General features: G+C 42.2%; 2 pseudogenes; both read right to left on the reverse strand.

Moving 5' to 3' along the window:
• LOC127489731 (protein arginine N-methyltransferase 6-like) overlaps positions 1 to 17,865 on the reverse strand; it is a 44,465-nt pseudogene extending 26,600 nt beyond the window's left edge.
• A 697-nt stretch (positions 17,866 to 18,562) lies between these two features.
• On the reverse strand, positions 18,563 to 23,396 carry LOC138848289 (histone acetyltransferase KAT2B-like; annotated as a pseudogene).
• Between the last annotated feature and the right edge of the window lie 549 nt (positions 23,397 to 23,945).

Genomic DNA, 23,945 nt, shown 5'->3' on the forward strand with positions numbered 1-23,945 from the left:
CCCATGTGGGTGTAGAGGCCCAAGCCATTGGGCTATTTTCTGTTGCTTTTCCCAGGCCATTATCAGGGAGTTGGATTGAAAATGGAGAAGCTGGGATACAAACTGGTGTCCACATAAGATGCTAGCATCACAAGTGGCAGCTTTACCCACCATCCAAAATGCTGGCCCCGTGGATTACTTTTTCCTTATTTACTTATATGGATTTTGTTTCATGTCATTTAAGGCTTCATTTTTAGGTACAGTAACATCTATAATTGTTTTGTCATCCTGATATATGATACATTTATTAATATAAATTCTCTTTTAACATACTTGATGTATTTCACATTGAAGTTTTTTCTCTTACTAAGATATCCATTTGAGTTTTTATGATCAGAATTTGCATAGTGTATCCTTCTAAAATTTGTATTTATTTGAGAACATAGAGAGAATACACAGAGAGGAAGAGACCCCATCCATTGGTTTATTTCCCAAATACCCACAATGGCTAAGAGTGGGCTGATTCCAAGTGAGGAGCAAGAAATTCAATCCAGGTCTCCTACATGGGTGTCAGGCAAGTTTTCTACAAATATTTCACTAGATAGGCCTTCTAATCCATTCTCTAGTTCCACACCTTCAGAAATTCCTAAGACCCATATGCCTGGTCATTTGATAGTATCCCATAAATCTCCAATGTTGTTAATTTTTCTCATTTCCTCTTTTTTTCCCCTTTGGTCTGACTGAAAAATTGTCAAAGGTTTGTCTTCCAGCTCAGATATTCTTTCTGCTGCATCACAAAATCTACTGGTAAGACTTTTCACTATAATTTTATTTGATCTATTGAATTCTTCATTTTTAATATCTCATTTTGATTTCTTCCAAAAATCCCAATTTCATGGGATAAAATTTTCATTCATGTCATGTGTAATTTTCTTTAATTTGTGGATTTGCTTCTGACTGGTGCTGAGTAATCCTATGATTAATCTTTTGAATTCCATTTCAGGCATTTCATCAATTTTATCTTCAAATTCACATTTTTTTTGACAGGCAGAGTAGACAGAGAGAGACAGAGAGAAAAGTCTTCCTTTTTTCCATTGGTTCACCCCCTAATGGCCACTGCAGCTGGCACACTGTGGCCGGCACACCACACTGATCTGAAGCCAGGAGCCAGGTGCTTCCTCCCAGTCTCCATGTGGGTGCAGGGCCCAAGGACTTGGGCCATTCTCCACTGCACTCCTGGGCCACAGCAGAGAGCTGGACTGGAAGAGGAGCAACTGAGACAGAATCTGGCACCCCAACGGGGACTAGAACCCAGGGTGCCGGCACCACAGGCAGAGGATTAGCCTATTGAACTGTGGCGCTGGCCAAATTCACATTCTAATATTGAAGTGTTGCTGTGTTCCTTTGGGAGAAGAGTCATGTTGTCTTCCTTAATGTTGTTTCTTGAGTTTCTGCATTTACTTTTAGGCATTTGTGGAGATACTTGTTTTGTTTTTTTTTTTGTTTGTTTGTTTGTTTTTCATTTTATGGATCTTGTCTTTGAACTATGCTTCTGTGGCTTAGTGGAATATCTGCTATTTTATACCCAGGAAGTGTGTGCTGGGTGTGGCCAGGGAGCCAACAGGCAACATTGAGTGTGACACCCAAGTTGGGCATTAGATCTCTCTTTTTTTTTTTAATTTGGGATTTTTTTAAAAAAGAGTTTATTTGTTTACTTGAAAGTCAGAGTTACAGAGAGGCAAATGCAGAGAGAGAAATAAATCTTTCCATTTGCTGGTTCATTCTCCTGATGGCCACAACAGCTGGAGCTGTGCCAATCTAAAGCCATGAGCTTCTTCCAGGTCTCCCACATTGGTGCAGGGACCCAAGGACTTGGGCCATCCTCTACTGCTTTCCCAGGCCATAACAGAGAGCTGGATCAGGAGTAGAGTAGATGGGACTCTAACTGGCACCCATATAGAATGCTGGCATTGCAGGTGGCAGCTTTACCCACTACACCACAGTGCTGGCCATGATAGATCTCTTGTTATCAGAAGGGGGGCTAGGGTCACCTCTGTTCATTAGATCACACCCTCACTTCCTCTCTTCCCAGAGAGTTAGTGCCCAGGTATTAGCCCTCAGTGGTTGTTTTACTCACCTGTGATTCCACATGGACTATACAAAGGATCTGTGCAGTTCTCAGTGTGAGCCCAAATCCTGCTGCAGTGACCCATCCCAGGCAATCAGGGAGCTCTGAGCATGTGGAGCTGCTCACAATGATTGCCCCAATACCCAGCTACACTCTGTGCCCTCTCATGCAGTCATGTGTTTTCACAGTCTCAGCACTCAGGGCTCCCACAGTCATGAGGTGTCAAAAGTCCACTCTGCACCACTAGCCTGCCCAATCCTCAGAGTGTCTAAGAGTTTCCCAGAGCCTGCTGCCTGTGGATGCTCTGCCTAGGCAGATTGAGCCCAGTAGCCTGGTGCTTGTGATTTCTTGAGAGGTTAAGGGCACTTCACAGTTTGTGACAGCCCCCTGTCAATCCTCCCAGCCAGACTCATAATCAGTGGGGAATGAAGATTTTTTTCCCCCTGGTAAAATCTCTTGATCTCATGTATGCACAGTACCTGCTGGCTGCAACCCTACTCATTTCTCAATCATACTGGGTGTATACAAGAGTCTGCAGGTGGTACTAATGCCAGAATGGCTCCTTTTCCAAGCCCATTGCCAGGAGGGTGCAGCAGAGCTGCTGATGATTACTCTGCTAACAAAATGGAAACTATCTCCACCAGTTGCTGATTGTGCACACAAGTCCTGCGGCAGTTGCTACCTACTTCTGTGCAAAATGGTTCCCACCCTCTCACAGCCATTTGTTAGGTGCCATTTGTGGCAGGGGATAGGGAGAGAGACATGTCCCATTTCTTTTTCTCTGGGTGAGCAAGCTCCCTGTTCCCTTTGGGGCTCTCTGCCTACTCAAAGACAGAGTAGTTCACTAGACTCTCCCTCCAGCTATATCAGTAGTGGCACGGGGGCCACGGCAATGTGATCTCATCTTGCTTTTCAAAGCTGATGTTTACTCCAACTCAGGGCTGCTGTGTCCTTTATTGTGTCCTCTCATTGCTGCAATTCTGTACGTTCCACACAGATACATGGCATCGCTCCTGCTTCTGCAGAATCTCCACTGCAGCTTTTCCTGAAACTTTCCCCTGAGAATGCACTCTCTCCACTTTTTTTTTACAGGCAGAGTGGACAGTGTGGGAGAGAGAGACAGAGAGAAAGGTCTTCCTTTGCCATTGGTTCACCCTCCAATGGCTGCCGCGGCCAGCATGCTGTGGCCGGCACATGGCACTGATCCAAAGGCAGGATCCAGGTGCTTCTCCTGGTCTCCCATGTGGGTGCAGGGCCCAAGCACTTGGGCCATCCTCCACTGCACTCCCTGGCCACAGCAGAGAGCTGGCCTGGAAGAGGAGCAACCGGGACAGAATCCAGTGCCCCAACAGGGACTAGAACCTGATGTGCCAGCGCCGCTAGGCAGAGGATTAGCCTATTGAGCTGCAGCGCTGGCCTCGCTTTTTTTTTTTTTTTTTTTTTTTACTATTTTCGCCTAGTCTAGAGCAGACCACCCTGTCACTATTCTACCATCTTGGAGTCCCTACAATAATTTTTTTTTTAAAGAATCCTTTGAAAGAAAGAGAGTTACAAAATCTCCCAGCTCAGAGTGGGTGGGGGCTGGGCTTCCCTTACCTCCTTTCTCAGTCACTGTTACCTGAGGTATCCCTTGTGTTTTCTCCCTGAAATTTGCAGTGGAAACAGGTTCCAGTCATCAAGTTCTCAGTAGTACTTCCAATTCAGTATCTTCACAGCCTCTTAGTTTCAATTTTCCCATTGAATGCCACCTTCCAGGCATTCTGGTGCTGCACTGAGTTCAGTCCTCCATCTGGTGATGCAGCCTCCACTGTCTCCCAGAAGCTAAGCCACTCTGGCTACTGTCACTCTGTATGGAATTGCTAAAACCTGTGACATGTGCTTTCCCAGGAAGACTCCCACTCTGTCATCTCCTCAACTGTCTCAGTGAGAGAGCCACCTTCAAGTTCTGAAAGCAAAACTGCCTTTGATGAAGTGTCTCCTTAGCAGCCTAGTGGGGCTTCCCCTAGACAGGAAGTTTCCTTAGGTTTAGGATGTTACAGCCTCTGGGCATTATTTCTCTTTCAGATATGCTGTATGCTGCACATCTCTGTTGAAGTTCTCATTACTGGTGGTTTCAGGAAGACTTGGCTGATTAACCTACCTCAAAGGTTTCTTTCCATCCCTACCAAGTAAGGCCATGATTTTGGCAGGCTGAGCATATTTTCTTATTTTTCCCTTGCACTTTGACCCATTTCCCCACTGTTTTCTGCCTTACTGCTGTTTATGAAGCCTTAATTGGTTAGAGATATGAAAGGAGTACATGGAAGGAGTTGTAAAAAGTATCTGGGGGCCGGCGCCGCGGCTCACTAGGCTAATCCTCCACCTAGCGGCGCCGGCACACCGGGTTCTAGTCCCGGTAGGGGCGCCGGATTCTGTCCCGGTTGCCCCTCTTCCAGGCCAGCTCTCTGCTGTGGCCAGGGAGTGCAGTGGAGGATGGCCCAGGTGCTTGGGCCCTGCACCCCATGGGAGACCAGGAAAAGCACCTGGCTCCTGGCTCCTGCCATCGGATCAGCACGGTGCGCCGGCCGCAGCGCGCTGGCCGCGGCGGCCATTGGAGGGTGAACCAACGGCAAAAGGAAGACCTTTCTCTCTGTCTCTCTCTCTCACTGTCCACTCTGCCTGTCAAAAAAAAAAAAAAAGTATCTGGGGGGCCGGTGCTGTGGTGTATGGATAAATCCACTGCCTGCAGTGCTGGCATCCCATACAGGTGCTCCCAGTTGCTGCACTTCTGATCCATCTCTCTGCTATGGCCTGGGAAAGCTGTACAAGATGGCCCAAGTCCTTGGGCCCCTGACCCATGTGGGAGACCCAGAGGAAGATCTTGGCTCCTGGCTTCAGATTGGCAGAGCTCCGGCCATTGTGGCCAGTTGGGGAGTAAACCAGTGGATGGAAGACCTCTCTCCCTCTCTCTCTCTGCCTTTCCTTCTCTCTTCGTGTTACTGACTTTCAAGTAAAATAAATAAATCTTTTAAAAAATGTATCTGGTGTTTGAACAGACTTTGTCCACATTCAATCTTTTTGAGTAGGATAATCCCTCCCAAAGGAAACCCTTCCATTGGCCCAGCGTCTGTGCAGGCGCAAAGCATGTGGTGGTCCATTTACACTAGTTCATAAATGGAATTTGAATTCATGGCCTGAGGACCTACTTGAAAAGTCATGTAATAAAAGTAGCATATAATTTACCCTGATCCTCCTAAAACCAAGAAGCTGAAGCCTTAATATCTCACTATCTGTTGAGACCCCTTGCAGATTACCAAATACTACTATTATTCAAAATAAAACAGCAGCAGTTCAAATTCTTAAGTCAGGGTCCCCTAGATACCATAGTTATTAGCTTAAGACCAGCATCTGTAAAATTGGTTGCATAAAACAAAACCACTTACCTGTTGACTCAGTGGCCATAAATTATAGCAACTCAGCCAACATCAAATTGCACACTATGAAAAGCTTAAAGCTGTGTGCTAGAAGGCCAAGAGGGTAGGAAAACACCAAGTCACAACAATCATATTACACAATATTGCAGACAACAGGCCACTGCAAATTTCTAAGGATATGGATCTGCATGGCGTGGTCCAAAAAAAAAGCCTCAGTCTCTGAGTATTCCTTTGCTCTTGATACATGACCAATAACAGAATTTCTTCAATGTCCTACAAAACTTCCAATGCCATAAAATCTTAACCAAATATAAAGATCTCTTACATTGGGGAATAACAAGTTTTCAAAATACACATCAAAAGTCTACACTCTAAGACACATTTTTTATTTTTATTTATTTTTAAACTTTTATTTAGTAAATATAATTTCCAAAGTAAAGTTTATAGATTACAACGGCTTCCCCCATAACTTCCCTCCCACCCGCACCCCTCCCTTCTCCTGCTCCCTCTCCCATTCCATTCACATCGAATCATTTTCAATTATCTTTATATACAGAAGATTGATTTAGTGTATATTAAGTAAAAATTTCATCAGTTTGCAGCCACACAGAACATAAAGTGTAAAATATTGTTTGAGTACTAGTTATAGCATTAATTCACATTGGACAACACATTAAGGACAATCCCACATGAGGAGTAAGTACACAGTGACTCCTGTTGTTGACTTAACAATTTGAAACTCTTGTTTATGGCATCAGAAATCTCCCTAGGCTCTAGTCATGAGTTGCCAAGGCTATGGAAGCCTCTTGAGTTTGCTGACTTCGATCTTATTTAGACAAGGTCATAGTCAAAGTGGAAGTTCTCTCCTCCCTTCAGAGAAAGGTAACTCCTTCTTTGATGGCCCATTCTTTCCACTGGAATCTCACTCGCAGAGATCTTTCATTTAAGGTTTTTTTTTTTTTTTTTTTTTTTTTTTTTTTTTGCCATAGTCTCTTGGCTTTCATGCCTAAAATACTCTCATGGGCTCTTCAGCCAGATCTGAATGCCTTAAGGGCTGATTCTGAGGCCGGAGTGCTGATTAGGACATCTGCTGTTCTATGAGTATGCTGTGTATCCCACTTCCCATGTTGGATCGTCCTCTCCCTTTTTTATTCTAACAGTTAGTATTCACAAATTTTTTAAAAAGATGAACAATTTCTGAGTGTTTTCTCTTAGGATTAGAGCCAAGGCAAGGATGTATATCTTTTCCACCCTTATTTAACATATTCTTGGAAGTTCTAGCCAATGTTACAGGAAAATAAAAATATAAGAATTTGAATAGAAATTAAGAAATGAAGCTGATGTCCAACTTTGGCCTGTTTAGGTAGAAAATTCTAAGAAACTCATTGTTTAATATCTCCTCAGAGTACCAAATAAATCCAGAAAGGTTAAAGGATGCAAGACAAAGATACAAAAATCAACTTTCCTGGGGTTGATGTCTAAAGCAGCACATAACGCATTGTTTTGGATGTCCAAATCCCATATTAGAATGTCTAGGTTAAAGCTGAGCTCTGTTTCAGATTCTAGCTTCCATCTAATGTGCAGCCTTGGAAGAAGTAGATGATAGCTTGATTATTTAGGTCCCTCTCACTACCATAGGAGGCCTGGATTAATTGCCTGACTCCTGAATTTTGCTTGCCTCAGCTTCAGCTATTGTAGGCATTTGGTGGAGCAAACTAGCAGATAGAAGATCTCCTTGTTTCTATATCACTGCCTTTCAGATAAATAAAAAATTAAATCAACTTTCTTACTGAACTAAAGATGCAATATCATGAACAACTGCTCAAATAATGAAACACTTGGTATAAATCTCTCAAAAAAACATAAGACTTATATGTGGAAAACCATACTATATTGATTAAAAAGATTTAATAACCAATACACAGTTCAATGGAACTGAATATAGAGGTCATAATTAATCCATGTACTTACAACCAACCAATTTTTGACAAAAGTGCCCAGACCATGTGTTACAGAAATGATAATCTTTTCAGTAAATGGTGCTGGCAAAATTGGATGTGTATGTGTGGAAGAATGAAATTAGATCCCTGTCACCATATAAAAAATAATTCAAGATGGATCAAAGACCTAAACTTAAGACCTAAAATTATGAAGTTATTGGAAAAAATGTGGAGGAAACACTTCAAGACATTGGTATAGGCAATGACTTCTTGAAAAACCCCCCAAAGTACAGGCAAAAAAAAATCAAAACCAGAAAAAATGGGATTATATCAAACTCAGAATCTTTTGCACCACAATGGAAACAATAAATAAGATGAAGGTACCACCTGCAGAATGAAAAAATATTAGCAATATATTTATTTGACAAAGGGTTAATATCCAAAATACATCAGCAACTCATAAAGCTAAACAAACAAACAAACAAACAAAAAACACAACTAATCCAGTTAGGAAATGGACAAAGGATATCAACAGACAGTTCTCAAAAAGGAAGAAATATAAATAACTAGCCAATATATGAAAATGGTGCTCAATATTTCTAGGCATCAAGAAAATGCAAGTCAAAGCCAAAATGCAAGTAATAGCCATATTAGAATGGCTATTATCTAAAAGGCAGTGAGAGATAAATGATGTTGAAGAAGTGAAGAAAAGGAAACTCTTAAACATTGTAGATGGGTATGTTAACTAATGCAGTAACTGTGGAAAATAATACGGAGAATTCTGTAAAAAACTGGAAATAGATTCACTATATGATTCAGTTATCCCACTACCCACTATATACCCAAAAGACACAAACACACTGTATTAAAGAGATATCTACATAACCATGTTTATAGCGCTGGCCTTAATTTGATTTATTAAAAGCTTGATAAAAGCTGGCTCCGCGGCTCACTAAGCTAATCCTCCACCTTGCGGTGCTGGCACACTGGGTTCTAGTCCCAGTCGGGGCACCGGCTTCTGTCCCAGTTGCCCCTCTTCCAGGCCAGCTCTCTGCTGTGGCCAGGGAGTGCAGTGGAGGATGGCCCAAGTGCTTGGGCCCTGCACCCCATGGGAAACCAGGAGAAGCACCTGGCTTCTGGCTTCGGATCAGTGCGGTGCGCCGGCTGCAGCGCGCTAGCCGAAGCGGCCATTGGAGGGTGAACCAATGGCAAAAGGAAGACCTTTCTCTGTGTGTCTCTCTCTCACTGTCCACTCTGCCTGTCAAAAATTTAAAAAAATCAAATTAATAATAATCATATACTATTAGAGTATATATTATTGTTATATATTACTATAGTTTTAATGATTTTGTGACTATTTTAAAATTTATTTTACATGAGTAAACTTGAGCATCTTTTATTCGAATATTATTTATAAACATCAACTATTTTCCTGATAAAATATGATCATTTAAATTTTTATTTGTTGAATTCTTTGTTTAGTGGAGTACTTAGTCTTCAACTATAGTGTAAATTAAAATGTTATCTCAAAAATAATAAAATTTAAAGAAGATATAAATAAATAAATCTCGTTCTTGGAATAGAAGGTCCCCCAGAATGAAGATGACAACTCCTAATTTGCATACACAAGGATCTAGAATTCATGGAACACGAGCATTCTGAAAAGACTACGGGTGTATTCTAAAAATTTTGGTACAAAAATCAACTTATCTTTTAATTCCACCTTCCATGAACTTTTTGTAGTGCCACCATATGTCTAACACAGTAGCTAAGACCCAACGGTGACAATAAACTCTAACCATGATTCTTTCCCCACCCCTCACCCTAACTCTAACTGAATAAATAGTAAATATCATCAGTGATGTAGTAACATTCCATTTCCATCTAGTGGGTTGCACAGAGAGTGCACACAAGTATGGCCATAGTATTCCTGCTAAACATATATGAACTGAATCCATTCTGAAGAAATATCTGAAAAACTGAAATATAGACACATTCTACAACATAAAAGAAGGGTTCCTCTCAAAAATGCCAATGTTGGAGTGGGCTGTAGTCAAGATGTCCAAGTCCTATATCTAGGTTTTGAATCCAAGCTCTGGTTCCTTTTTCAAGCTCCTGCTTATATATATCCTGACACACAATGGTGATGGCTCAATTAATTTCATTCCTGGCACCAAGGTGGGAGACCTGGATTGTGTTCCCAGATCTTGGGTCTCACTATTGTAGGCACACAGTGATTCAGTGGATGGGATCTTCGGTGCTCTCTCTCTTTTTTAAAAAAAAAATTATTTTTGACAGAGAAGGAGAGGGAGAGGGAGAGAGAGAGATATTCCCAGATGGCCACAATAGTCAGTGCTGAGCCAGGCAGAATACAAGAGTCAGCAGCACCATCTGTGTTTCTCACATGGGTGGAAGGGGGACAAACACTTGGGCCATCTGCCACTGCTTTTCCAAGGCCATTAGCAGGGAGCTGAATCAGAAGTGGAGCAACTGAGACCAAATCAGTGCCCAAAGGAGATACCAGCATTTTAGGCAGTTTTACCCACTATGCTACAATGCTGGACCTTAAATTTTTTTTTTATTTTGGGGCTGGCACTGTGGCACAACAGGTTAACAACCTGGCCTGAAACACTGACATCCCATATGGGCACTGGTTTGAGACCCAGCTGCTCTACTTCTGATCCAGCTCTCTGTTGTGGCCTGGGAAAGCAGTGGAAGATGGCCCAAGTCCTTGGGCCCCTGCACCCATGTGGGAGACCCAGAAGAAAATCCTGGCTCCTGGCTTCAGATTGGCGCAGTTGCCACCATTGTAACCAAATGGGGAGTGAACCATCGGATGGAGGACCTCTCTTTCTCTCTCTCTGCCTCTCCTCTCTATGTAACTCTGACTTTCAAATAAATAAATAAATCTTTAAAAAAAATTCTTATTTTATTTGAGAGGCATAGAAACTGAGCAAGAACAACACATGGGGGACTTCTGTGGTTAGTTTCTGTAGATGAAACCAAATGATGTTGGACATTTCAGGCAGTGTCTGCACACAGTGAAGCTGTCTGGTTAAACTCTTCTTTGCAACTCAAAGACTACATTTACCAGAGGTCCCTCTGGTGAGATATGAACATGCAGAGTGCCAGTTCAGATAGTACTACCCTGATTGTCCAGGGTTGCCTGGATAAGCATGTGACCTTCAGCTCCCAGGGGCTTATACAGTAAGGGATATGGTGATGCAGCACCAAGAGAAACACTATCCATGATACCTAGGGTTAACCAAGAGAGCAAGGGAGCAAGTAAACACTAGTGTACTAGTTTCTGTTTGAATACTTGTTTTCACCCCTTTTTTATTTGTATCTAAGAGAAAAATGGATGGATCACATGGTAACTTTCTTATAAATAAGATTTATTATATTTCTTTGAAAGAGCTGCAGAGAGGAAGACACACACACACACAGACACAGACACAGACACACAGACATACTAGCTCACCCCCCCCCCCAAATGGTTGCAATAGCAGGGGCTGTAACAGGAAGAAGCCAGGAGCCTGGAACCCCATCCAGATCTCCCACAAGGATGGCAGGGGCCAAATTTGGGCCATATTCTGCCGCATTTTTAGGTGCATTAGGATGCAGGCAGTGGAAGTGGAGCAGCGAGGATGCACATATGAGATCCTGGCATTGTAGAAGTTGGCTTAACATACTATGATACAACACTGGTTCCCATATGGCACTTCTATGCTTAACTTTTTGTACAATTGACAGTTTTCTATCATGATCAGGCAATTTTACATTTTTTTTCCATAGACTGGCCTGGAAGTTGGAACATCATGTTGGAATGCCCATATCCCATGTTGTAGAAACTGGGTTTAGGTCCTAGTTCTGGTCCCTATTTATTTTGGTTTCCTGCTGGTGCACACCCTGGGAGGCAACAGATATAGTTCAAGGGGTTGGGTCTCTGTCATTCAAGTGAAAGACCTGTATTGAGTTTCCAGATCCTTATTTTGGCCCATTCCAATCCCAGATATATTGTGAATTTGCAGAATAAATTGGTGGATGGGAGCTCTGTCTGTCTCTACCTCCCCTACTCACAAATAAATAGATAATTTAAAAACTTCTCCAGCAAAATAGATACATTAAAAACCTCCCCAGCAAGTGACAGAGCATATAGATTTTATTCTATAATTTTTACAATTTTCACACTTTAAGTTTATAGACCATTGTGAGTGGATTTTTGGGCTAGCTATAAGATTTGTGTCTGTGTTGATTTTTTCTCATGTGATTTGCATGTGGTTAATTTTTCCTCATAATTATTCAGTTGACATCTGTGGAACAGAATGTTCTGTGTTGAATTGGCTTAGTTCCATTGACAAAATTAGTTAACTAAATTTACATGCTGTATTTTCATTCCATTTATTCTGTTTCATTAATCCACTCATGTATTTCTTCCCCAACATCACACTGTCTTCATTACTACAGCCTTCTGACAAGTGTGAAGATTCACTAGTGTAGTTCTTTAACTGATCTTCAGCCCTGTGTCATCTATTTTAGAACATTCTGCTAGTACCAGAGAATATAGTGTGGACATCATGTTCATAGAAGAGACTGCCATGTATATATGAGATTCATCCTAGGGACTATGGCATGGACATCATATTCATATTAGAGACAGTTGAGAACACGTTATATTAGTCCCAGGAGCTTCTCTGTGTATATTAATTCTAATTAGAGATCACTGTGTATATTTTACATCAGTGAACACATCAGTGAACACATACTGTGTTGGGGAGGAAACAGTGAATATTTTGAATTATATTTTTCTATTGCAAGGCCTTCCTCTGCTGAGTACTTTGAAGAATCCTCCCTCTGCAGGGAGGCTAATGAAGAAAGGCTCTTTACTCACCACTGCAAAATGTGTGCCTAGCACTTCCCTTGCCACCAGGATGGTTATTAATGTTTTATCACATTTTTATTCCTGGTTTGAAAATTACTTTTTCATAATGCATCATTAACTTAATAATCTGCTAAGTTCATTTTTCTAAGATTTAAACTTTTTTCAGATGAAATCGGATGCATTCACCCATAGGCTATGACAGCAGACTTAAACTTTATTCATAAGTGACCATATGGTTCTCTTTTTCATTCTATTTTCATTAATCATCATTATCAAAATTATTCTGGCCTCTCTCTTTTTTTTTTTAAGCAAGTAACAGGAATTACATGTTCTTTCAGTCTTAATTCACTTCCTTCTTTCTTTCTTTCTTTCTTTCTTTCTTTCTTTCTTTCTTTCTTTCTTTCTTTCTTTCTTTCCTTCCTTCCTTCCTTCCTTCCTTCCTTCCTTCCTTCCTTCCTTCCTTCCTTCCTTCCTTCTTTCTTTTCTTCAAAAAAGATGTGTTTGTGTGCCCTCTGGTGGCCTCCCAGGTTAAACACAGGACACTCAGCATTCGCTGTTCAACAATAGTAGTACCATCTGGGCTTAAACATTGTACACATTTTGTTTTTAATTTGTCATTATACATATTTCAAAAATTTTTCAAACTGTATAATAATTGTTGATATATCCTTTTGTTCTTTTTCATAAAATTGATTATGGTAATATGTAATTTCCAAAAATAAATCCATTTAATCACCAAAAATGTTATTGAACCAAAGTTATGTGTGACATAATATCTTACAGTCTTTAAGTTTTTGAAACTTGGGTGACATCCACTTTCTCCACTCAAATCACATCGCATGTGTTTTGTTTTTCTTGTTCAGTCTTGCCAGAAGTTTATTTATTAATTTATTGACACTTATAGAAGTCACATTTGGAACTGTCTGTTATAGGGCTGTAGACACATTTTCATTTTCATTGATTTATGGTTTTAAAAATATTTTCCCTTTTTAAAAATTGACTCTTCTGGTGTTTTAAGTTCGATTTTTGCTTGTAGTCTTTAAACCAAGACTTAGAGGTTCCAAGTACTTCTGTGAGAATGCACCCATGCTTTCTCAGTGCTAGCACAGGGTCATCTCTTACATCATGTCCCACTCTGTCATCCAGCAGCACAGGGCACAGCATACCACTCCTTTATTCTTGGGGGATTTCTTCTCTGGGCTTCCATGCAACACCTTGCTTTCATCCAGTAACAACTAGGGATTTTTTGATTTTTGATTTTTTTTGCTCCAACTAGGGATTTTTTGATTCTTCCCTCTTTCTGTTCTATTTCTTAGTGTTGGAGAGCCCAGGGCCTTGTCTTTGGTCTGCTTTGCTTCTATTCTTTGTTCTTGGCTTCTCCATGCCTCAAGGTTTCACTTACCATCTACAGGCTATGAGCCTCACATTTATTTCTGCAGTCTACTCTTGCCCACTGAGCTACAGACATGAATATAAGTTAGTGTCTCAGGATTATCATGGAGCCGTCCCCCAGGTACCTCACACTGACCATGTTCAAAGTGAAACCCTGATACTTCTCTGCAATTTGTTTCTTTCAAATGCTTCCTTCCTCCTTATTCAGTGACAGCCTCACCCTCCCAGTTGCTCATGCCCCAAACCTTGGAGTCATCCTTGTCTTCTCTGCTTATTTTTCATCTTTGTCAAAAAAAAAATACAGGTAACTCTCCTTTAGAAAAGCAATCCTACTTGATCATGTTGAGTGAAATTTTTGATGTGTAGTAGGATTCTATTGGTTAGTATTTTGTTGAGAAGTCTTGAATTCACATTGATCAGAAATATTGGTCTATATTTTTCTTTTGCTGTTTTTGCTCTGGCCTTCCCTAGCTGTGGTGTCAGGATAATTCTAGCCTTGCAAAATGAGTTTGAACAGTTTCTTTCCCCTTTCAGCTTATTAGGATAGTTTTTAAAAACATTTATTGCCTTATTGGGAAATCAGAGGAGAGAGAGAGAGAGAGAGAATATTCTACTCACTAGTTCACTACCCAGATGGCTGCAACAGCCAGCCGTGGGCCAAGTGAAACCCAGGAACCGGGAGCTTCACTCAGGTTTCTGATATGGGTGGCAGGGTCCAACAACAAATGCCTATTTAGGATGCTGGCATTGCAGGTAGTAACTTAATCCACAGTGCTGGCACCCCAAATAGTTTTATAGAAGAAAGTGTTGTGATGTAACAAGTAAAGCGAAGTCTTAGTACACCCCCATCTCATATCAGAATGCTGGTTCAATTTGTGTGTCTATATTGATAAAGTGGCTTTATTTTAGGCAGTATATCATTGGGTTTTGGTTTCTATCCATCCAACTATTCCATGTCTTCTAATTTAGAAATGTAGTCCATTTACATTCAAGATTAATATTAATAAATGAAGACTTAGTCTTGTCTTAAAATTTTTATTTTGTTTGTTTTGAAAAACCTTTGTTCTGCTCTTTGTCTTTTGATGTCCATTTTGAGGGGCTGGTGGTTTACTGAATTCATACATTTAGATTCATTTCTATTTCTCTTTTGTGTATCTATTCTTCTAGTGGTGTTTACATGTTTTTGTAATAATAGTTCACTTTCTTTCACTTCATTATATAGGACTTTCTTAAGCATCTTTTGTAAGTATGGTCTTTTGGTGATTAATTTTCTTAGTTTTTTGCCTGTCTTGGAAACTCTGATTTTCATTAATTTCTGAATACAGTTTTACTGGATAGAGTATAGTTGGTTGGCAAGATTTTTACTTCAGGATCTGGCACTGTGGCATAGTGGGTAAAGCCTGCAGTGCTGTCATCCCACATTAGTGCTCATTTGAGTCCTGGCTGCACCACTTCTGATCTGGTTCTCTGCTCATACACCAAGGAAACAACAAAGGATGGCCTCAGTACTTTGGCATGTGCACCCTTGTGGGAGACCTGAAAGAGATTCCTGGCTCCTAACTTTAGACTGGCTCAGTTCCAGCTGCTGCATCCATTTGGGGAGTGAACCAGTAGACAGAAGATTTGTTCATGTGAATGACCTGGTCCTGTTGTGCCCAGATCGTTAGATCCCCACAGAGACCCCCCAGAGAGTCGCTCACACCAAACTGCAAAAGCAAGGTTTATTCGGGAGTACAAGCCGCAACAGGGACCCCATCCAACCAACCAGCACAGTGGAGGAAGGAGTGAGGCCCCGGTCTTTGGGAGAGTTTTTAAAGGGAAAAAGGGGCTACATTAGCAGGAAAAAAGAGTTACATACAGCATGGAAGCTTTGGGTACAGGGAGTTACTTTGTTGAGAGATCTCTGCTGTGCTGCCCTTGGTCTACCAAGCTAGCTGTCCCTGGTAAGCTTTGATATCTCCAGAATGCCTGAATGCCTCCTTTTACAAGGACCCGGGTCTGCTATGGGAAACGGAAGCTGGTTTTTTTTTATTATTATTGTTTAAAAATGGAGTCACTTTGGTTCTTTAGTCCCAGCCTCCCTCTCTCTTCTATCTCAATCATCCCCAGTGTTCTTTATGCACTGGACATCATGCAGTCTTAAATGTTTTAACAGCAGTGTTCTTTGTGTTAATTTCACATGCTCTTCCCACCAGTCTTGGCCTGGTTGATGCCACAAGTCTCCCACATGTGAGATTTCATTACTGCCTTCCTCAAAATTAGTAAGAGCCCCCCTGTTATTAGTATCCCCAAGATAGGTTCTCAGTGCATTTCACATTTTTCTTTTTTAAATTTCAACACATGGCCAGTGCCACAGCTCAATAGGCTAATCCTCTGCCTGCAGCACCAGCACACCAGGTTCTAGTCCCGGTTGGGGCACTGGATTCTGTCCCGGTTGCCCCTCTTCCAGGCCAGCTCTCTGCTGTGGCCCAGGAGTGCAGTGGAGAATGGCCCAAGTCCTTGGGCCCTGCACCTGCATGGGAGACCAGGAGGAAGCATCTGGCTCCTGGCTTTGGATCAGCATGGTGTGCCAGTCACAGCACGCTGGCCACAGTGGCCATTGGAGGGTGAACCAATGGTAAAGGAAGACCTTTCTCTCTGTCTCTCTCTCTCTCTCTCTCACTGTCCACTCTGCCTGTCAAAAAAAAAAAAAAACACTTCAACACACTTACATTCTTTGCTTAATGTTTGTTTCCTGTGTCAGCATATAAACCACAGGGAAGCAAGACCTGTTTCTGGCTTGTTCACTTCTTCATCATAAACATTCTTTGACTTATACATGGTGTCCAAAACATTTTTGTTTGAGGAATAATTCATTGCTTGACCACTATCTCTCTTTGTTCTTTTTCCTCCTTAATTTTGGGAAGCTCACTTATAATGCATGGTTTCATAACTCAGAATATGTGCCTCCTGTTTAGACATCCTCATCTATGGTTTTATTGTCATTCCCCAGCCTAGCAGAACTCCTTGCCTGGAAAAGAAAGGCTGCGTGTTTAGGTGGGAAGAAGTTTTATTAGAAAACAGATCTTTTATGTTGTTTGATTTGGAAAGGAAAGCTATGTCCCAAGCTCCCCATATTGTGTGGGAATGGAGGAACTGTGTCAAGCTGTTAGGCTGCCTCTCTCACTATCACTGTCAGTGAGGGATGGGGGAAGGTGATAAACATCACCAATGGAAAAGGAAGTGGAGGTGGATACACATGCACTGACTGCTCATTTCTTCCTTTGGAAGTACTGAGAATGTTTCTAATTCTTGCTGTTTCTTTTTCTTAAGACACATAAGTGCACAGTTAGTCAGCTCCCCTACCCCGTGTGTCTCCAAACATTGAGGTGGCTGATATCTGATCACCTATGTGTGCTTTCCTCATGCAACAAGTATTGATTGGGGCCTCCTTTGTTATCATCCTGGACCATGGAACCAGTGTGCAAAATGAATATATTAAAGTCTTCTTTCTTGGAGAACTCCACATGCTGGCAGGAAAGAAAAAATCCATCAGTCTTTTTTTTTAAAGGATTCCTTCTTTTTTAAAAAAAGACTTTATTTATTTATTTAAGAGACAGAGTTACAGAGGAGGAGAGACAGCAAGAGGCCTTCCATCCACTCTGAATCATTCAGTTGTGACTGAATCATTAAGAGAGTTGACATCTTACCAAGTAAAAGTAGGAAGAAGTTTTTATATGTCTTTTTTTTACAAAAAGATTTATTTAGTTATTTGAAAGTCAGAGTTACACAGAGAGAGAAGGAAAGGAAGAGAGAGAGAGTTCACAATGACTAGAGCTGGGCCAATCCAAAATCAGGATCCAGGAGCTTCTTCTGGGTCTCCCATGTGAGAAGCAGGAACCCAAACACTGCGCCATATTTTGCATTTCCAGGCAATCAGCAGGAAGATAGATCAGAAATAGAGCATCTGGGGCTTGAACTGGTGCTCATAAAGGATGCTAGTGCTACAGGCAGAGGCTTAACCTATGCTACAGCATTAGCCCCAAATCCACCAGTTTTTAGAGGTGTCACAGTCTCATGGTCAGCAATGCTTCAGGACCTGGATCAAGTTTAGGGTGTCTATCAGCATAGCATTACCTCTGGTGTTTGCATCCTTATTCCTCACCTCATTCTGAAGATACTCCAGCTATAGCTGAAGCTCCAAAAACCAAAAAACACTGGTGATGGTTCTTAGCAGGCAATCTCCTAAAAGCAAAGATGGTAGGAAAATTTGTTGGTCTAGAAGACAGAACCAACATAAGCCTTGCAACTGCGAGTCATTCAGCATCTGTTCTGTCTGCCCCTCTCAAGAATTTCAAGTGCCTTTTACACATAGTGTTTAAGTCATCAGCTGCTTCCACTGTCACATTTTAGATACCTGAAAAATTGGATAGTTAAGCAATCAACTATCCCACAGCCCAATAGATGGTAGCAGGTGGCAATGGGGGAGGGGATTCTTCTCTGATTCTTCCCTAGATTCTCTCTTTTCACCCCTTCCCTTGTGAATGTTGGGATGAATCTCCTTTTATGGGTGAGTCAGAGGTCAGTGCAGGTTATCTCACTGGAAGGTCAAGGTTGTGGAGAAAGACTTCAGCACAGGGAATCCAAAGAGGAGAATGTGCCCTGCGCTACCTAACCCAGGATCAATGAGCTAAAATTACTAGAATTGTTAACATTTGACAGTTGTGACAATCAACACAGGTATAATTTCTATGTCAATTTATATATATATATATATATACATATAAAGCTAAAAGGAGGTTTTTTTTTGTTTCTTTTTCAAAAGTGCTGATTATTACAAGTCTCTTCATCACATTTTGTCCAGTTCTTTGCACACTGAACCACCTTGCATTAGGCACACTGCTTGATGAATTTCTAAGAAGCAGAGAGGGAAATATTGCTTGTCAATTAATCCAGCTTCCTTAATTTTACTGAAGAAGAATTTCTCTAGAATATTGACACATTTGCAGTGTTCACTCTCAGGGGGGTTGTACTCTTTATAATTGGTAAAGACTCACTGTAAGTCTGCCATGAATAATTTCTTAGATATGTGGTACCCATTCCTGAGGCATTCACTCATGGTTTTCAGATCCATGGGAAACCTTATAACTTCATAATATCCCAGAGCTTCTGTTCTCTTCACCAGTTCCATGAAGGGCCAAGTGCTTTGATGGCTCTTCACCTGCTGAAGGATGTTCTTCAGCATGCTGTAAAGCTGTTCAGGGTTTTTGGGTTCCTTTCGTTTATCCTTTCCACTTGGTGTCCAGCCTGTCTCTCTAATTCCAGGAATGCTTTCTATAGGAATTTGCCAAACTCTATCTTTAAAACATGAAAGTCCGGAGTAAACTTTCTGAATCTGGGCCTGCTTTCTTTCTATCATCTTTTTTTAAAAAATATTTTTATTTATTTATTTGAAAGGTAGAATTACAGACAGTGAGAGGGAGAAACAGAGAGAAAGGTCTTCCGTCCATTGGTTCACTCTCCAATGGCTGCGACAGTCAGAGCTGCGCCAATCCAAAGCCAGGAGCCAGGTGCTTCTTCCCAGTGTCTCATGTGGGTGCAGGGGCCCAAGCACTTGGGCAATCTTTTACTGCTTTCCCAGGCCACAACAGAGAGCTGTATTGGAAGAGGACTAGAACCAGCACCTATATGGAATGCCGGTGCCGCAGGTAGAGAATTAACCTACTGCACCATAGTGCCAGCCCCATCTATCGGCTTTTTAATGATCTCTTTCTACTTTTTAATGATGACAAAAAATTCTGCATATGGTATCTGAGAATTTAGCTCACATTCCATTAAAGTGGCTCCTTCATAATCCTTAATATAGCCAACATGTTTAGCTTTAGGTATTTTAATTTCTTTGGAGAAACCGTATTTCTTAAAGTACCCAACTGCATACTCATTTGCATATGTGAAGAAGTTCAGGATGTAATGTTTTATATGATATTCTTTCAAATGATTCATCCCATGTATTCCATAATCTTTAACTTATTCATTTGAAGTTACAGCACAGAAAACAATCTCTGTGAATCCTTGGGTTGGGAACATATGGAAACATATACCACCAATAACATGGCCATCTTTAATTAAAGTGAGGGTTTTGTGTTTCTGGTCACAGACAAGTCACATGATATACTCTTTTGGCATTTGGGGAAGCTGATGGAAGAAAACATTCTGCAGGCCTATCAGCCACATCAGGATCCTCTTGTTTGATTTTTGGTTCAGGGAATTGCCCAGCAGGTGAAATTCAATCCTGTCCCTGTGCTCTTCCAGCCTTGCTACCTTATCCCTGGCTGAATGGGCTGACAGAAAACTGGTCTCTGGTCAAAGCATTGCTGCAGGGTCCATGATGGTGGACATCACCTCATGGATTAATTCCATTGGAATATCCCCCATTACTTGGGGTTTCTTGGCCTCCTCCAGAACATAAGAGTCATTCATTTTCCTCTTTTCTCCTGGGTTTGCCTCTAGCCCAGAAGAAGCTTTGCAGGCAGGACTGCTACTCCCTCCATTTGGCTGCTCAAATGAAGATGAGTTTGAATTGTAGGAAACTGTCCTGGCCACAGGAGGTGGGTTGATAACTGTTTGGATTCTGGAAGAGGCTGAGAGAAAATCCTGATCCCAGATGGGAGAGTTTTGTCTATAAATTTCTTCTAACATGGACAGAAATTTTGGGAAATCAGTGAGGATCAGAGTTTGTTTCTCAAGAGGCAGTTTGTCTTTTTCCTGTCTTGCTTGTTCCAGGAGTTGTTTCCTCATAACAGTGAAGACTGAGGAAAGCAATATTCTCCCAAACACGTGGGTAGTTTCATACCGAGGTAGACTGTCACAGAACTGTGGCACATTGTGGTAACACAGCCACCTTGTGCAGTTCTCTTCATATCCAGAAATATCAACATTGGGAAATCACAGTCTTCATTGAGACAGTGCCACAAATGCCAATTGTTGATGTGGTTTAGGAACATTTTTGCCAACTCAACTATTGTTTGTCTTTCTTTTGATGGCAGGTGACTAAATTTATATTGTACAAAGGTATTCACAGCCTGTTCAATACTAGGCTTTTCAAATAAGGGTTTCTTCTCCAAGGAGCCTTCAGCCACAGGCTTTCCTCTTTGTAAAATAAACTGTCTCAGGAGCTTAAATAGGTAGAAATAACCTTGCATGGTATCTGCATCTTCCTCCTTCTGGACACATGTAAAGAGATGCTCCACATCCAACATTATTCCCAGGAGTCTGTTCATTTCTTCCTCTGACACATTCTCCAGGTGAGAAACATGAGCAGCTAGGGCATGGCTACAACCCTGACAGGATTCCATTAGACTGACGATTATTTGCTGCAGATGGGCTCTGAGGGGAGTGGGAGAGGGGTTGGGGTTTTTCCAGCCTGCTGGGGTCCAGCCTTGGCAGGTCCAGGGGATTCTGAAGGAGGGGAGGCATTGGCGAAGAAAGGAAATGAAGGGATGAGGTTTAGGTGGCAAGGGAAGGCATCATTTTGCCGTTCCTTCTTATTGCTTTATCTTATACTCTCTTTACATATACTTTTATTAAGCCTTCTTCCTCCCAAATCTCTCTTCTTTCGGGAAAGAATACACCACAAGTGATCATGTATGCATACCTTTCTCTATTAATCTTGTTTTGTTTAATTTTCCTTTCATGGCCTCATCGTAACCTTTCCACTAACTTTTTCTCTATTCATAGTGGATACGTTAGCTATATGAAACTTGCTTAACTTATCTAAAGGTGCTAGACAAAATGTCTAAGATTTTATGTTAATCGATTTATTTTAAAGGGTTAAAACTGTATAGAGAAAGTTCTAATGATTATATCCTATTTTTCTAAAGGTAAACCACACCTCCAACAACTGTTTTTATAAAACCTACTCCATTGCCTAATGTAAGTGTTCCTTGTTCCTTTTTTCTACATTTCCAAGCAGGGGCATAAGGTCGTAACCTTTGTAAGAATAGTAGTGCTTGTTCATCATTCCATTTGCTGTATTATTAACTACGTACCTCCCAGTCTCATCATATACTCCTGTGTAAGGCAAAGGGGAGGTCAGTGGGAACAAGCACCTGCATGCTCTTTCTGTTCTATTTTCTCATAAAACTCATTACTCATGTTGCTAATAATATTTTACTCTATACAAATTTTAGGGGATTCCCCTCATTACTCCAGTCACCTCCTGTAACTCATTTTTTTTACAAGAAACAACAATTTTGCTTACATTGATATCCGTTATTCTCACACCCAAACCCAATGATTACATCACTATTAAGCCTAATAAAAACAACAGAGAAGATGGCTTCAGTTCATTCAGGGCCTTCCTGCTTTGCTGAGTTCTGCCTCCTGCAGCTGTGACTTTGTCATACAGCATGGGTGACATCGCCTCAGCCCCCAGCCATTACATTTACAGGACGCCTCAGCCTTGCAGGAGGAGTACACTCCAAGTTTCTCCAGTTTCTTCGCCCGCGGAGCGGAATGCAGCTGTGCCTTTTTCAGGGCGATCTGAGCCGTCCACGGCCTTCCGGTTCTTGGGCCGTGCCAGCCGCAGCCACAGCTGTAGCCGGACCTCAGGAGCCTGAGCAGGCGGCGGCAGCACCCGAGGAGCCCTGCGGCGGCGCGGGCGGCGGCGCAGGGGACTGCGGGAACAGCGGCCCGGGCCCGGCCCCGCCAGCCCCTCACAAGCCGCCCTCCAGCACGACGGGAGGCGCCGAGTGGCAGGCACCGCCGCCAGGGTCTCCCTCTCGGGTTCTGGTCGTCGGGAGAGCGAGACCCTCCCCGCACGCCCTCCCGCCCCTTCGCCCACCCTCCTCCCTTCCTCTATCCTCCCGGAGCGCCACCAGCCCGGCTCGCCCTGGCCTTGGCCCGCGCGCTGGTGGCGGTGCTGTTCCCTCAGGAAGGAGGGAAGTAGCGGCTCCAATGCCGAGGCCGCCGTCCCTCGGCTCTCCTTCCCTAGGCTCGAAATTCTTTTAACATGTTGAGCACTCTATAATTCTGAGACATTGAGAGTTTTTATTCCTGAAGAAGACTCCACCTGGTCTGATATAAAATGCTATGAAAGAATCGAGATGGATGTAGGTTGTCAAAGAACAAAGATTGTTTCTTCAAAATAGTGAATCCATGTGTAACTATTTATTTGTGTGTTTGTGTGTGACACATTACAGTCCTTGACTCATAGCCCTTTCATGAACAGTTCCCAAAAGGTGATTCTCTCTTAGTGTAAGGGTGACCTTAAGGGTCTTGATCAACCAGGAAGCCTGGACTGGCCATGTTGTCACGTTTCTGCCAGGCCTCTAGCTCCTCCTGCGCTGCTAGGTCTCCACAGTGCTCCATGTCTAAGCTGCAGTATTGTGACCCCAGGGACTATGGAATGAGGCCTCTGATCACTCACTAGGGTGTGATCACTCACTAGGATCATGCTTTCCTGTGGGCGAGATGGGGGAGCATGAAAGGTGGAGACAGGAGAGAAGACATGGCTGGCTTCACTAGTTGCAGCTTGGCAAGGGATCAAGATGAATGGAAACGGTTTCTTATCCCCAAAGGGTTCCTCAGAGACTTGGTGCCTGAACAGTTGCTGCAATCTGCCCCAGACTCTTCCAACAAAGAAGCCATCATACAAACTCCTTCTCCATGTTAAGTTTCCTCATAGTGCGTCCAAGGAGACTAGTGAAAATGCCAGCTGTGTAGTCTGGGGCAGCTCAGTTGTCATGAGGACATTGGGATCCAGGGCTGTTTCTGTCTGGTATTGCATTACCACTCAATCAGTCAATTCTCAGGTCCCACTGATCTTATTGAAAGGTTAAGAAAGGGCTTGAAGGACTGGCACTGTGGCATAGTAGGTTAAACTGATGCCTGCAATGTTGGCATCCCAAGTGGGTGCCAGTTTGAATGTTAGTTGCCCCACTGCTGGTCCAGCTCCCTGCTAATACACCTGGGAAAGCAGCAGAAGATGGCCCAAATCCTTGGGCCCCTGCCACCCACGTGGAAGTTCTGGGTGAAGCTGGTGCAGCCATTTGGGAAGTGAACCAGTAGAAGGAAGATCCCTTTCTGTCTCCCTGTCACCAACCCCCCTCTGTAATTCTGCAATCTAAATAAATAATATTTAAAAAAGAGGAAGAGGCTTGGGTTTTATGACATCTAACAGAATCATTGGCTGGATGTAGGGTTTCTCTGAATGTGGTGGAATGAGAAGGCCA

The sequence above is a fragment of the Oryctolagus cuniculus genome, unplaced genomic scaffold (assembly GCF_964237555.1).
Source record: "Oryctolagus cuniculus unplaced genomic scaffold, mOryCun1.1 SCAFFOLD_40, whole genome shotgun sequence".
Taxonomy (NCBI): domain Eukaryota; kingdom Metazoa; phylum Chordata; class Mammalia; order Lagomorpha; family Leporidae; genus Oryctolagus; species Oryctolagus cuniculus.